Below are 12,024 nucleotides of genomic sequence, written 5' to 3'. Positions count from 1 at the left end.
GAACTTAGCATACAACTGATGCTCACGCAACGTCTGTAGTATAGTCCTCAAATGGTAAGCATGCTCCTCCTCGCTCCGAGAATAGATCAAAATGTCATCAATGAAAACGATAACGAATTGATCTAAAAACGGCTTGAACACTCTGTTCATCATATCCATAAACGCTGCTGGTGCGTTCGTCAGACCAAAGGACATAACCAGAAACTCAAAATGTCCATAACGAGTCCGAAAAGCAGTCTTAGGCACATCTGCATCACGGATCCGTAGCTGATGATACCCAGACCTCAAATCAATCTTGGAAAAACACTTCGCACCCTGCAACTGGTCAAACAGATCATCGATGCGAGGAAGAGGATATCTGTTCTTGACAGTAGCCTTGTTCAATTGTCTGTAGTCGATACACAGTCAAAAGGAACCGTCTTTCTTCTTTACAAACAGAACTGGAGCACCCCACGGAGAAGTGCTCGGTCTGATGAACCCGCTATCCAACAACTCTTGTAACTGGTCCTTCAACTCCTTCAGCTCTGCAGGAGCCATCCGATGCGGAGGTATCGAAATCGGAGCTGTACCAGAAACCACATCAATGCAAAACTCAATGTCACGATCAGGTGGTAATCCAGGCAATTCCTTTGGAAATACATCAGTGAACTCATTCACTATCGGAACACTATGCATATCACCACTACTAGTCTCTAAATCACGAACCACAGCAAGAAAACCTTGGCAACCCTTGCCTAACATCCGCTTCGCCTTGATGGCGGAAATCAGATTCTTAGGTGTCTCTGCCTTTTCTCCCTGAAAGGAAAAAGGTAGATCACCTGGAATCCTGAACTCGACTGACTTCCCTCGACAGTCAATAGAAGCAAAGTGGCGTGACAACCAGTCCATCCCCAAGATAACATCAAAAGAAAGAACGTCAAGTACAATCAAATCAGCACATAATTCTCTACCCTGAATAACCACTGGACAAGAAGGATAAACGACGTCCACTACTACACCTTGAGACATAGGTGTAGACACAGCTAGAGGTTCACTCAAAACAGATGGTGCCATACCCAATTTCCCAGCAAAACATGTAGATACAAACGAATGGGTTGCACCCGCATCAAATAACACTAAAGCATCTATAAAAGAAATCGGAATGGTACCTTGCACCACAGCATTTGATGCACGCGCATCCTGAGGAGTAAGTGCGAACACTCTGGCTTGACCCTGTGGCTGCTGCTGCGAACTCTGTCCAGTACCATAACCATTGGAACCTCTACCGCCGTTACCACGGCCACCAAAACCTCTGCCACCAGAACCACGGCCCCGCTGGCCACCAAAAGATGCTGCAGGTTGAGAGTATCCTACAGACTGTGAAAACGCAGGTCTCTGCTGCTGATAAGAAGACTGCGTCACAATGGAGTTAGACATCTGCTGCCCAGATGTCGGACACTCCCTGGAAAAATGACCCGGCTGGCCACAAGTAAAACAACCTCCAGGAGCTAACTGACACTGACCATAGTGCCTGCGTCTGCAATTCTGGCAGAACGGAATGTTCGATCCACCACTGTGCCCGCGTCCTGAACCACGGTTGCTCCCACTGCTACTGGAACTGTACGGAGCACACCTGGCACTATGCCTCCCTTTGTTGTGAGTCCGTCGACTCCCCCTGTTGGCCTGAGAAGAGCCACTGTAGTAATTCCCACTACTATGCTGCACTGGGGCCTGCTGCCCCCCACTAGGAAGATCACTCTTTCCCTTTTGATTCTGGAAAGGGTCAGAGATCGTCCCAAACTGAACCATCGAATTCTCCATCCGTCGCGCACTATCCACTAACCGGGCAAACTCCATGTTTGTCCCTATCAGCAAAGGGAGAAACTCCGAGCCTAAACCCCTAATATAACGGTCGTTCACTCGCTCTTGATCACCCTGAAGATCTGTAGCAAACCGCCCCAAACGTACAAACTCAGTAGTGTAGTCTGTCACTGATCTATCCCCCTTCTTCAAATTTAGCAGCTTTTCTCTGAAACTCTCAGTAACAGAGAAGGGTAGATAGTAACCTCTGAACCTGATCACAAAATCAGCCCAAGACAAAGTATCCATAACTGGCCTGATGTTATCACGATACCAGTCCTTAGCTGGACCCTTCAGCGACATCTCCACAAGCATCACTGATTGACGATCAGAAGCTTGAATCCTCTGACTGTTGTACTCAAATTCCTCCAAAAAGTCAAGAGCATCCCCAGTACTATCAAAAGAAGTCGGATTCAACTTCAAGTAGATCATCACCAACTCTCTGTCTGTTGGAATGTGACCGACACCAGCAAGTCCACCAATACCAGCTACAGCACCAACCTGAGGTTGCTGTTGCTGCGCTAGCTGACCCAGTACAGAACACTGATTCTGCAGAAGAGCCTGGTCGTTCTGCATCTCGACAATCCCAGCTAAGAAGGTAGTGAAGTCGAACGCTTGCATGTTTGGTGCTTGTTGCACCTCTGGTGCCTGCTGCACATTCGGTGCCTGAACACCTGCTGCACCACGTCCTCTAGCTCCACCTCTACCAGCACCAGCTCCTCTGCCTCTACCAGCACCTCTACCTCTGCCAGCACCTCCACCTCGACCACGTCCAGCATTAGCCTGAACTGGTGGTACGTTCTGATCGACTTCCATGGAAATCGCATCATCAGCCACAGCTTCTTGCTCTGCCGCAGCACGAGCACGAGTACGAACAACATTGTCCATATCCTAAGGATTGAACAAAAACAATATAAATAACACATAATTCATACCCAAGTATGAAACAAAACAATTAATAATTAGGATTTCCCGAGAAATCAACAACAATAAAATACTCACCCAAGTGAAATAGCATTAACAATTAACAGCATCAAATCAACAAATAATGACTGATTCGACGCAATCCTATTGGTATAGGCAGAATGTTTTAAAATCAAAAGATGACGTTTTTAAAGACATGACAGAATCCTATATCCGCAGTAGTTCCTAAAACACAGCCATACTTAACAGAGTAAACACATAGCAAGCAATTGGCCTTGGTTTGAAACCAAAGCTCTGATACCAAGTTTGTCACGACCCATTTTCATGAATCGAGACCGGCGCTAGGGTATGGGTAATGTAGTACCAAAACCCGTAGCTAGCCTTTCAATTAACATATAAACACATAACCCTGCAGAAAACCAATGCTCGGGGGCAACCGAGACTTCAGCCTAAATCTAGCAGTTAATATACAACAGTTAAAATAACATGCTTATTCAATTCCGAATCTAAAATAGATTTATCATAAACCAATGTAAATAATATAACATGCCAAAGCAATATAACCAGTCGAACCAATCCGACAAATTGTCTAATAATAATAAAGACGTCTAGTTACTACTGCGGTCTAAGAATAAAACAGTTTTACATTTTATCAAAAATAAATGGAACCTCCGAGAAATAGTAAATGCGGAGATCACTAGACTCTCTCAGATCATAACCCTGGGAAAAATTGGGAAAACAACGGGGTCAGATATACTGAGATGAGTTTATACCACTATCTACATTTATTAAGTGGAAAACCTTTAAAACAATTTAAAACATTTAATAACGGTATTACGAATAATAGTTGGAACCCTAATCCACAATTTTAAATAGTAAACATAATCCAACAGGTCTTGTCCCGAGAGCTGAGCTACACCGAGTTACTCTACTTGTTCCCGAGAGCTATGCTCACACCGAGTTACCACATTACCATAATTACCTTTCCCAGATCATTACCGGTGCGCACGCAGTCCTAATGATGCCCATTAGGTAGCATGTTCCAACTAGAAGCCATAATATAAAAACAGTTCAAAATATACGTACAGTATATATATTTAATATTAAAATAACAATTTACTTAATAAAGCGGTAAATAGTAAGTACAAACTCACTGCTTGCTAATCCACGTGAAAACCGGCAAGCAATTAATCCTGGTTCGCCTCTGAAGCACGAACAGTAGACGGGTCTAGACAAATAAAATAATTATTAAAAACAGCCCCTAACTCTAGAGAGTACTAGACACCACATAGGACTAGCACAAATAACATGTCGGAAATAAACAATCCAAAGCACACACAAATATACCCAATAGGTAATAAAGCCCAATTAATACAAGTCTATTGAGTTCTCGCTTAAAATCCGATTTATAAATATTATTTAATAATCTTTAAATAATAATTAATTTCCAAATAGTGAGTTAGCCGAGTTACCAATAACTACAAAGCTAACCTCACTTGTCGGGTGATCCAAGTCTAACCCGATTCAAAACGTTTATCAAATATAAACCCGAATTTATATTTGTAAAATAAGTTGATAATTTAATAAACCATTAAAGCAGAACTCAATAACTTCGAATTCAAGTAACCCAAGTTACAAACCAAAAACTTAATTAAACAAGTTTAAAAAAAAAATGTTCAAGGGCTAAACTGTAATTTAGCCAATTTCATGGAAAATTGATATTCGAAAATAAATATAATTATTTTTGGTTTATAATTAAAATAAATATAAAATTATTAACCAACAACCTAATCAAATAAGTTTATAAAATCGTTCAAGGACTAAATTGTAATTTAGTCAATTTTCATGCCAAATTGGTATTCAAAAATAAGTATAATTACCCGAGTAATTATATTAACTTAAATAATAAAATAACTATTGCCTACAAAATATTACTTATAATTCATAATGAAATCCACGTTATTTATCGAAACAATAGGTAAAACTAACTTAAGGGATTTATTTGATTTAACCAAAATAAATGAGTGATTTCATTGGCTAATTAGCCATCCTCCATAACCAACCAAATGGTTTCCCTCCAACAGGTTGAAACCAACAATAATTCGGTGACTAAAAAGGACATTTATTCATAACAATTAGAAGCAGCCAATCCACTTTGTACACATCATCATCTTCATCACCTTATAGCTCATTTTTTACAACATCAAATAACTTACAGAAGCAAAACCCGTAACCCTCCACTTCATAATTCAATCATTCATTAATAACCATACACTAATAGATATAACTTATGAACAACTACCCTAGTCATTATATATTCAAACATTAAGAACTCAAAGGATTAAAGCTACTGCTCATGAATATAAATCCAGAATTTTAACTCCGCAACGGCGAGCTCGACACGGCAACAACCATGAAGAATATACACAACTTAAGCAACTCGATCTATACTCTACTCAATATAGATAACAGAATAACAAAGCAATGGTAGAAACAAACTTAAAGAATACGGCAGTAACCTCATGAACAAACAGTCCAAACATAACAAGTAAAAACGAGAAAACGGTGGCGACTATAACGGATTGAATTACGTACCGTTTGGCGAAAACGAGATTGGAAAACGTAGAGAATTGAGTCTACAATCTCCGGGATCAAACGGTTCTGATTTCGATCAAGAAACGAAGGAGAACGATTCAAATTACGGAGATGCCGTTTATAAGTTTAAACTGAAATTAAATGAACAATGAAGAATGAAACATACCGATGGATTTCAGCAAAGAGGAAGGTTGAAGAGATGACGGAATTGAGAGACTTTCGATAGTTCAATATCAGCTAGGGTTTGAGGAGATAAAGAATGAAAGAAACGTGAAGTATCACGTATATAAAAGGCTGAAAGGGAGTGGAGTTCAGCAAGCCAAAAAAGGCTTTAGGGAGCAACTGCTGCTGTTGAATATATAAAATGCATGGGTTTAATGTGCATAGGCTTCATGGACTTAATGGGCCAAAAGGGATTAAAATAATGTATGGTAATGAATTGGATTGTGTTTTGCATGGGCCAAATCAAATAATTTATCCAAATCATGGATTAGTAAGCGACTCCAAATTATTTCCGGAAACTCATAAAAAAAAAATTAAAAAATTTTACGGGTATTACAAAAACGTTTTGATTTGTTTCGTAATTTTACAAACAGTTTGGCTTATATAGCTAAAAAGGTGAAACGTTTGGATTTGTTTCGTAACGTTTGTAAACGTTTGGCTTAAATTGCTAAAGAGGGAAAACGTTTGGATTTGCCTTGTAATGTTTGTAAACATTTGGCTTAAATTGCTAAAAAGGTGAAATGTTTGGATTTGTTTCGTAATGTTTGTAAACATTTGGCATAAATTACTAAAAGGGGGAAACGTTTGGATTTGTTTCATAACGTTTGTAAATCGTTAAAAAGGCGACACGTTTGGATTTGTTTCGTAATTTTCGTAACCGTTTGGCTTAAATCACTAAAAAGGTGAAACATTTGGATTTGTTTCGTAACATTTGTAAACGTTGGCCTAAATCGCTAAAAGGTGAAACGCTTGGATTTGCTTTGTAAAGTTTGTAAACGTTTGGCTTAAATCGCTAAAAAGGTGAAACGTTTGGATTTGTTTCGTAACGGTTGTAAACGTTTGGCATAAATCGCTAAAAGGGTGAAACGTATAGATTTATTTCATAACGTTTGGCATAAATTGCTAAAAAGGTGAAACACTTGGATTTGTTTCACAACGTTTGTAAATGTTTGGCTTAAATTGCTAAAAAGGTGAAACATTTGGATTTGTTTCCTAAGCTTTTTAAATGTTTAGCTTAAATCGATAAAAAGGTTAAACGTTTGGATTTGTTTAGTAACGTTTGTAAATGTTTGGCTTAAATCGCTAAAAAGGTGAAACGTTTGGATTTGTTTCGTAACATTTGTAAATGCTTGGCTTCAATCGCTAAAAAGGTGAAACTTTGGATTTGTTACGAAATGTTTGTAAACGTTTGGCATAAATCGCTAAAACGGTGAAATGTTTGGATTTATTTGGTAACATTTTAAATTTTTGGCTTAAATCGCTAAAATGGGGAAACATAAGGATTTGTTTCTTAACGTTTGTAAACGTTTGGCTTAAATTGCTAAAAAGGTGAAACGTTTGGTTTTGTTTCGTAGTGTTTGTAAACGTTCGGCTTATATTTTTAAAAAGGTGAAACGTTTGGATTTATTTCGTAACATTTGTAAACGTTTTGGTTAAATTGCTAAAAAGGTTAAACGCTTGAATTTGTTTCGTAACATTTGTAAATATTTGGTTTAAATTACTAAAAAGGTGAAACACTTGGATTTGTTTCGGAACGTTTGTAAACGTTTGGCTTAAATTGCTGAAATGGTGAAACGCTATGATTTGTTTCGTAACGTTTGTAAACGAGCGGCTTAAATTGCTAAAAAGGTGAACGCTTGGTTTGTTTCGTAACATTTATAAAGGTTTGGCTTAAATCGCTAAAAATGTGAAACGTTATGATTTGTTTCGTAACGTTTTAAACGATTGGTCTTATTTCGTAACGTTTGTAAACGTTTGACTTAAATCGCTAAAAAGGTAAAATGTTTGGATTTTTTTTTGTAGCGATTGTAAACGTTTGGCTTAAATCGCTAAAATCATAATATAGGCGAAACGTTTGGATTTGTTTCGTAATTTTTCTAACAGTTTGGCTTATATCGCTAAAAAGGTGAAACGTTTGGATTTGTTTTCGTAACGTTTGGCTTAAATTGCTAAAGAGGGAAAACGTTCGGATTTGCCTTGTAATGTTTGTAAACGTTTGGCTTAAATCGCTAAAAAGGTGAAATGTTTGGATTTGTTTCGTAATGTTTGTAAACGTTTGGCATAAATTGCAAAAAGGGGGAAACGTTTAGATTTGTTTCATAACGTTTGTAAACATTTAGCGTAAATTGCTAAAAAGGAGAAACACTTGGATTTGTTTTGTAACGTTTGTAAACGTTTGGCTTAAATCGCTAAAAAGGTGAAACGTTTGGATTTGTTTCATAACCTTTGTAAACGCTTGGCTTAAATTGCTAAAAAGTTGAAACATTTGGATTTGTTTCATAACCTTTGTAAACGCTTGGCTTAAATCGCTAAAAAAGTGAAACGTTTGGATTTGTTTTGTAACGTTTGCAAACATTTGGCTTAAATCGCTAAAAAGGTGAAACGTTTGGATTTGTTTAGTAACGTTAGTAAACATTTGGCTTCAATCGCTAAAAAGGTGAAACGTTTGGATTTTTTACGTAACGTTTGTAAACATTTGGCATAAATCGCTAAAACGGGGAAATGTTTGGATTTGTTACGTAACATTTTAAACGTTTGGCTCATATCGCTAAATGATGAAACATTTTGAGTTGGTTCGTAAAGTTTGTAAACGTTTGGATTAAATTGCTAAATAGGAGAAACGTTTGGTTTTGTTTTATAGCGTTTATAAACGTTCGTCTTAAATTGCTAAAAAGGTGAAACGTTTCGATTTGTTTCATACCATTTGTAAACGTATGGCTTAAATTGCTAAAACGGTGAAACGCTTGGATTGTTTTGTAACATTTGTAAAAGTTTGGCTTAAATTACTAAAAAGGTTAAACGCTTGGATTTGTTTCGGAACGTTTGTAAACGTTTGGCTTAAATTGCTAAAAAGGTGAAACGCTTTGATTTGTTTCGTAATGTTTGTAAACATTTGGCTTAAATTCGTAAAAAGGTGAAACGCTTGGTTGTGTTTCGTAAATATAAGTAAAGGTTTGGCATAAATCTCTAAACATGTGAAACGTTAGGATTTGTTTCGTAACGTTTTAAATGTTTGGTTTTATTTCTTAATGTTTGTAAACGTTTGGCTTAAATCGCTAAAAAGGTAAAACGTTTGGATTTATTTTGTAGCGTTTGTAAACATTTGGCTTAAATCGCTAAAAAGGTGAAACGTTTGGATTTGTTTGGTAACGTTTGTAAATGTTTGGTTTATATCGCTAAAAAGGTGAAATGTTTGAATTCGTTTCATAATGTTTGTAAATGTTTGGCTTGAATCGCTAAAAAGGGGAAACGTTTGGATTTGTTTCGTAATGTTTGTAAACGTTTGGATTAAATTGCTAAAAGATGAAACGGTTGGATTACTTTCGTAACGTTTGTAAACGTTTGGCATAAATAGCTAAAAAGGTGAAACGCTTGGATTGTTTTCGTAATGTTTGTAGATGTTTGGCTTAAATTGATAGAAAGGTGAAACATTTGGATTTGTTTCATAACATTTGTAAATGTTTGGCTTAAATCGCTAAAAAGGTGAAACGTTTGGATTCGTTTCGTAACGTTTGTAAACGTTTGGCTTAAATCGCTAAAAAGTTGAAACGTTTGGATTTGTTTCGTAACTTTTGTAAACGTTTGGCTTAAATTGCTAAAAAGGTGAAACACTTGGATTTGTTTCGTAACGTTTGTAAACGTTTGGCTTAAATTGCTAAAAAGGTTAAAAGCTTGGATTTGTTTTGTAACTTTTGTAAATGTTTGGCTTAAAATGCTAAAGAGATGAAAAGCTTGGTTTTTTTTCGTAACGTTTGTAAACGTTTGGCTTAAATCGCTAAAATTATGAAACGTTTGAATTTGTTTCGTAATGTTTTAAACGTTTGGTTTTGTTTCGTAACATTTGTAAACATTTGGCTTAAATCGCTAAAAAGGTGAAACGTTTGGATTTGTTTCGTAACATTTGTAAACGTTTGGCTAAAATCGCTAAAAAGGTGAAACGTTTGGATTTGCTTCCTAACGTTTGTAAACGTTTGCCTTAAATTGCTAAAAAGGTGAAACACTTGGATTTATTTCGTAACGTTTGTAAACGTTTGGCTTAAATTGCTAAATAGGGGAAACGCTTGGATTTGTTTTGTAACGTTTCTAAACGTTTGGCTTAAATTGCTTAAAAAGTGAAACATTTGGATTTATTTCATAACCGTTGTAAACGTTTGGCTTAAATCGCTAAAAGGTGAAACGTTCGGATTTGTTTCGTAACGTTGATAAACGTTTGGCTTAAATCTATAAAAAGGGAAAACGTTTGGATTTGTTTCGTAACGTTTGTAAATGTTTGGCTTCAATCGCTAAAAAGGTGAAACGTTTGGATTTGTTTCGTAACGTTTGTAAACGTTTGGCTTAATTTGCTAAAAAGGTAAAACGATTGAATTAGTTTCGTAAGGTTTGTAAACGTTTGGCTTAAATTCCTAATAGATGAAACGCTTGGATTTATTTCTTAACGTTTGGCTTAGATTGCTAAAAAGGTGAAACCCTTGGATTTGTTTCGTAAAGTTTGTAAACGTTTCGCTAAAATTGCAAAAAAGGGGAAACGTTTGGTTTTGTTTCGTAGCATTTGTAAATGTTCGTCTTAAATTGCTAAAAAGGTGAAACGTTTCGATTTGTTTCGTAACATTTGCAAACGTTTGGCTTAAATTGCTAATAAGGCGAAACGCTTGGATTATTTTGTAACGTTTGTAAACCTTTGGCTTAAATTACTAAAAAGGTTAAATGCTTGGATTTGTTTCGGAATGTTTGTAAATGTTTGGCTTAAATTGCTAAAAAGGTGAAACGCTTGGATTTGTTTTGTAACGTCTGTAAACGTTGGTCTTAAATTGCTATAAAGGTGAAACGCTTGGTTCTGTTTCGTAACATATGTAATGGTTTGGCTTAAATCACTAAAAATGGTAAACGTTAGGATTTGTTTCGTAACATCTTAAAAGTTTGGTTTTATTTCTTAACATTTGTAAACGTTTGGCTTAAATCGCTAAAAAGGTAAAACGTTTGGATTTGTTATGTAATGTTTGTAAACGTTTGGCATGCATCGCTAAAAAGGTGAGACGTTTGGATTTATTTCGTAACGTTTGTTAACATTTGGCTTATATCGCTAAAAAGGTGAAACGTTTGGATTTGTTTGGTAACGTTTGTAAATGTTTTGCTTATGTCGCTAAAAAGGTGAAATGTTCACATTTATTTCGTAATGTTTGTAAATGTTTGGCTTCAATCGCCAAAAAGGTGAAACGTTTGGATTTGATTCGTAACGTTTGTAAATGTTTGGCTTAAATTGGTAAAAAGGTGAAACGCTTGGATTTTTTTCGTAACGTTTGTAAATGTTTGGCTTAAATTGATAAAAAAGGTGAAACATTTGGATTTGTTACATAACTTTTGTAAATGTTTGGCTTAAATCGATAAAAAGTTGAAACGTTTGGATTTGTTTCGTAGCGTTTGTAAACGTTTGGCTTAAATCGCAAAAAAGGTGAAACGTTTGGATTTGTTTCGTATAGTTTGTAAATGTTTGGCTTAAATTGCTAAAAAGGTGAAATGCTTGGATTTGTTTCGTAACGTTTGTAAACGTTTGGCTTAAATTGCTAAAAAGGTTAAACGCTTGGATTTGTTTTGTAAAGTTTATAAATGTTTGGCTTAAAATGCTAAAAAGTTGAAACACTTGGTTTTTTTCGTAATGTTTGTAAACGTTTGGCTTAAATCACTGAAATTGTGAAACGTTTGAATTTGTTTCGTATTGTTTTAAACGTTTGGTTTTGTTTCGTGCCATTTGTAAACATTTGGCATAAATCACTAAAAAGGTGAAACGTTTGGATTTGTTTCGTAACATTTGTAAACGTTTGGCTAAAATCGCTAAAAAGGGGAAACGTTTGGAGTTGTTTCCTAACGTTTGTAAACGTTTGCCTTAAATTGCTAAAAAGGTGAAACGCTTGGTTGTTTCGTAACGTTTGTAAACGTTTGGCTTAAATTGCTAAAAAGGTGAAACGCTTGGATTTTTTTGGTAACGTTTCTAAACGTTTGGCTTAAATTGCTTAAAAAGTAAAACATTTGGATTTGTTTCATAACCTTTGTAAATGTTTGGCTTAAATCGCTAAAAGGTGAAACGTTTGGATTTGTTTCGTGATGTTTGTAAACGTTTGGTTTAAATTGCTAAAAAGGTGAAACGTTTGGATTTGTTTCGTAACGTTTGTAAATGTTTGGCTTCAATCGCTAAAAAGGGGAAACGTTTGGATTTGTTTCGAAACGTTTGTAAACGTTTGGCTTAAATTGCTAAAAAGGTGAAACGCTTGAATTTGTTTCGCAATGTTTGTAAACTTTTGGCTTAAATTCCTAAAAGATGAAACGCTTGGATTTATTTCTTAACGTTTGTAAATGTTTGGCTTAAACCGCTAAAAAGGTGAAATGCTTGGATTAGTTTCAGAACATTTGTAAACGTTTAGCTTAAATTGCTAAAAAGGTGTAACGGTT

This window comes from Mercurialis annua, linkage group LG2 (genome assembly GCF_937616625.2).
Source record: "Mercurialis annua linkage group LG2, ddMerAnnu1.2, whole genome shotgun sequence".
In the NCBI taxonomy this organism is placed as follows: domain Eukaryota; kingdom Viridiplantae; phylum Streptophyta; class Magnoliopsida; order Malpighiales; family Euphorbiaceae; genus Mercurialis; species Mercurialis annua.
The sequence above is the reverse complement of the archived record's forward strand: the minus strand, read 5'-3'. Positions refer to the sequence as shown.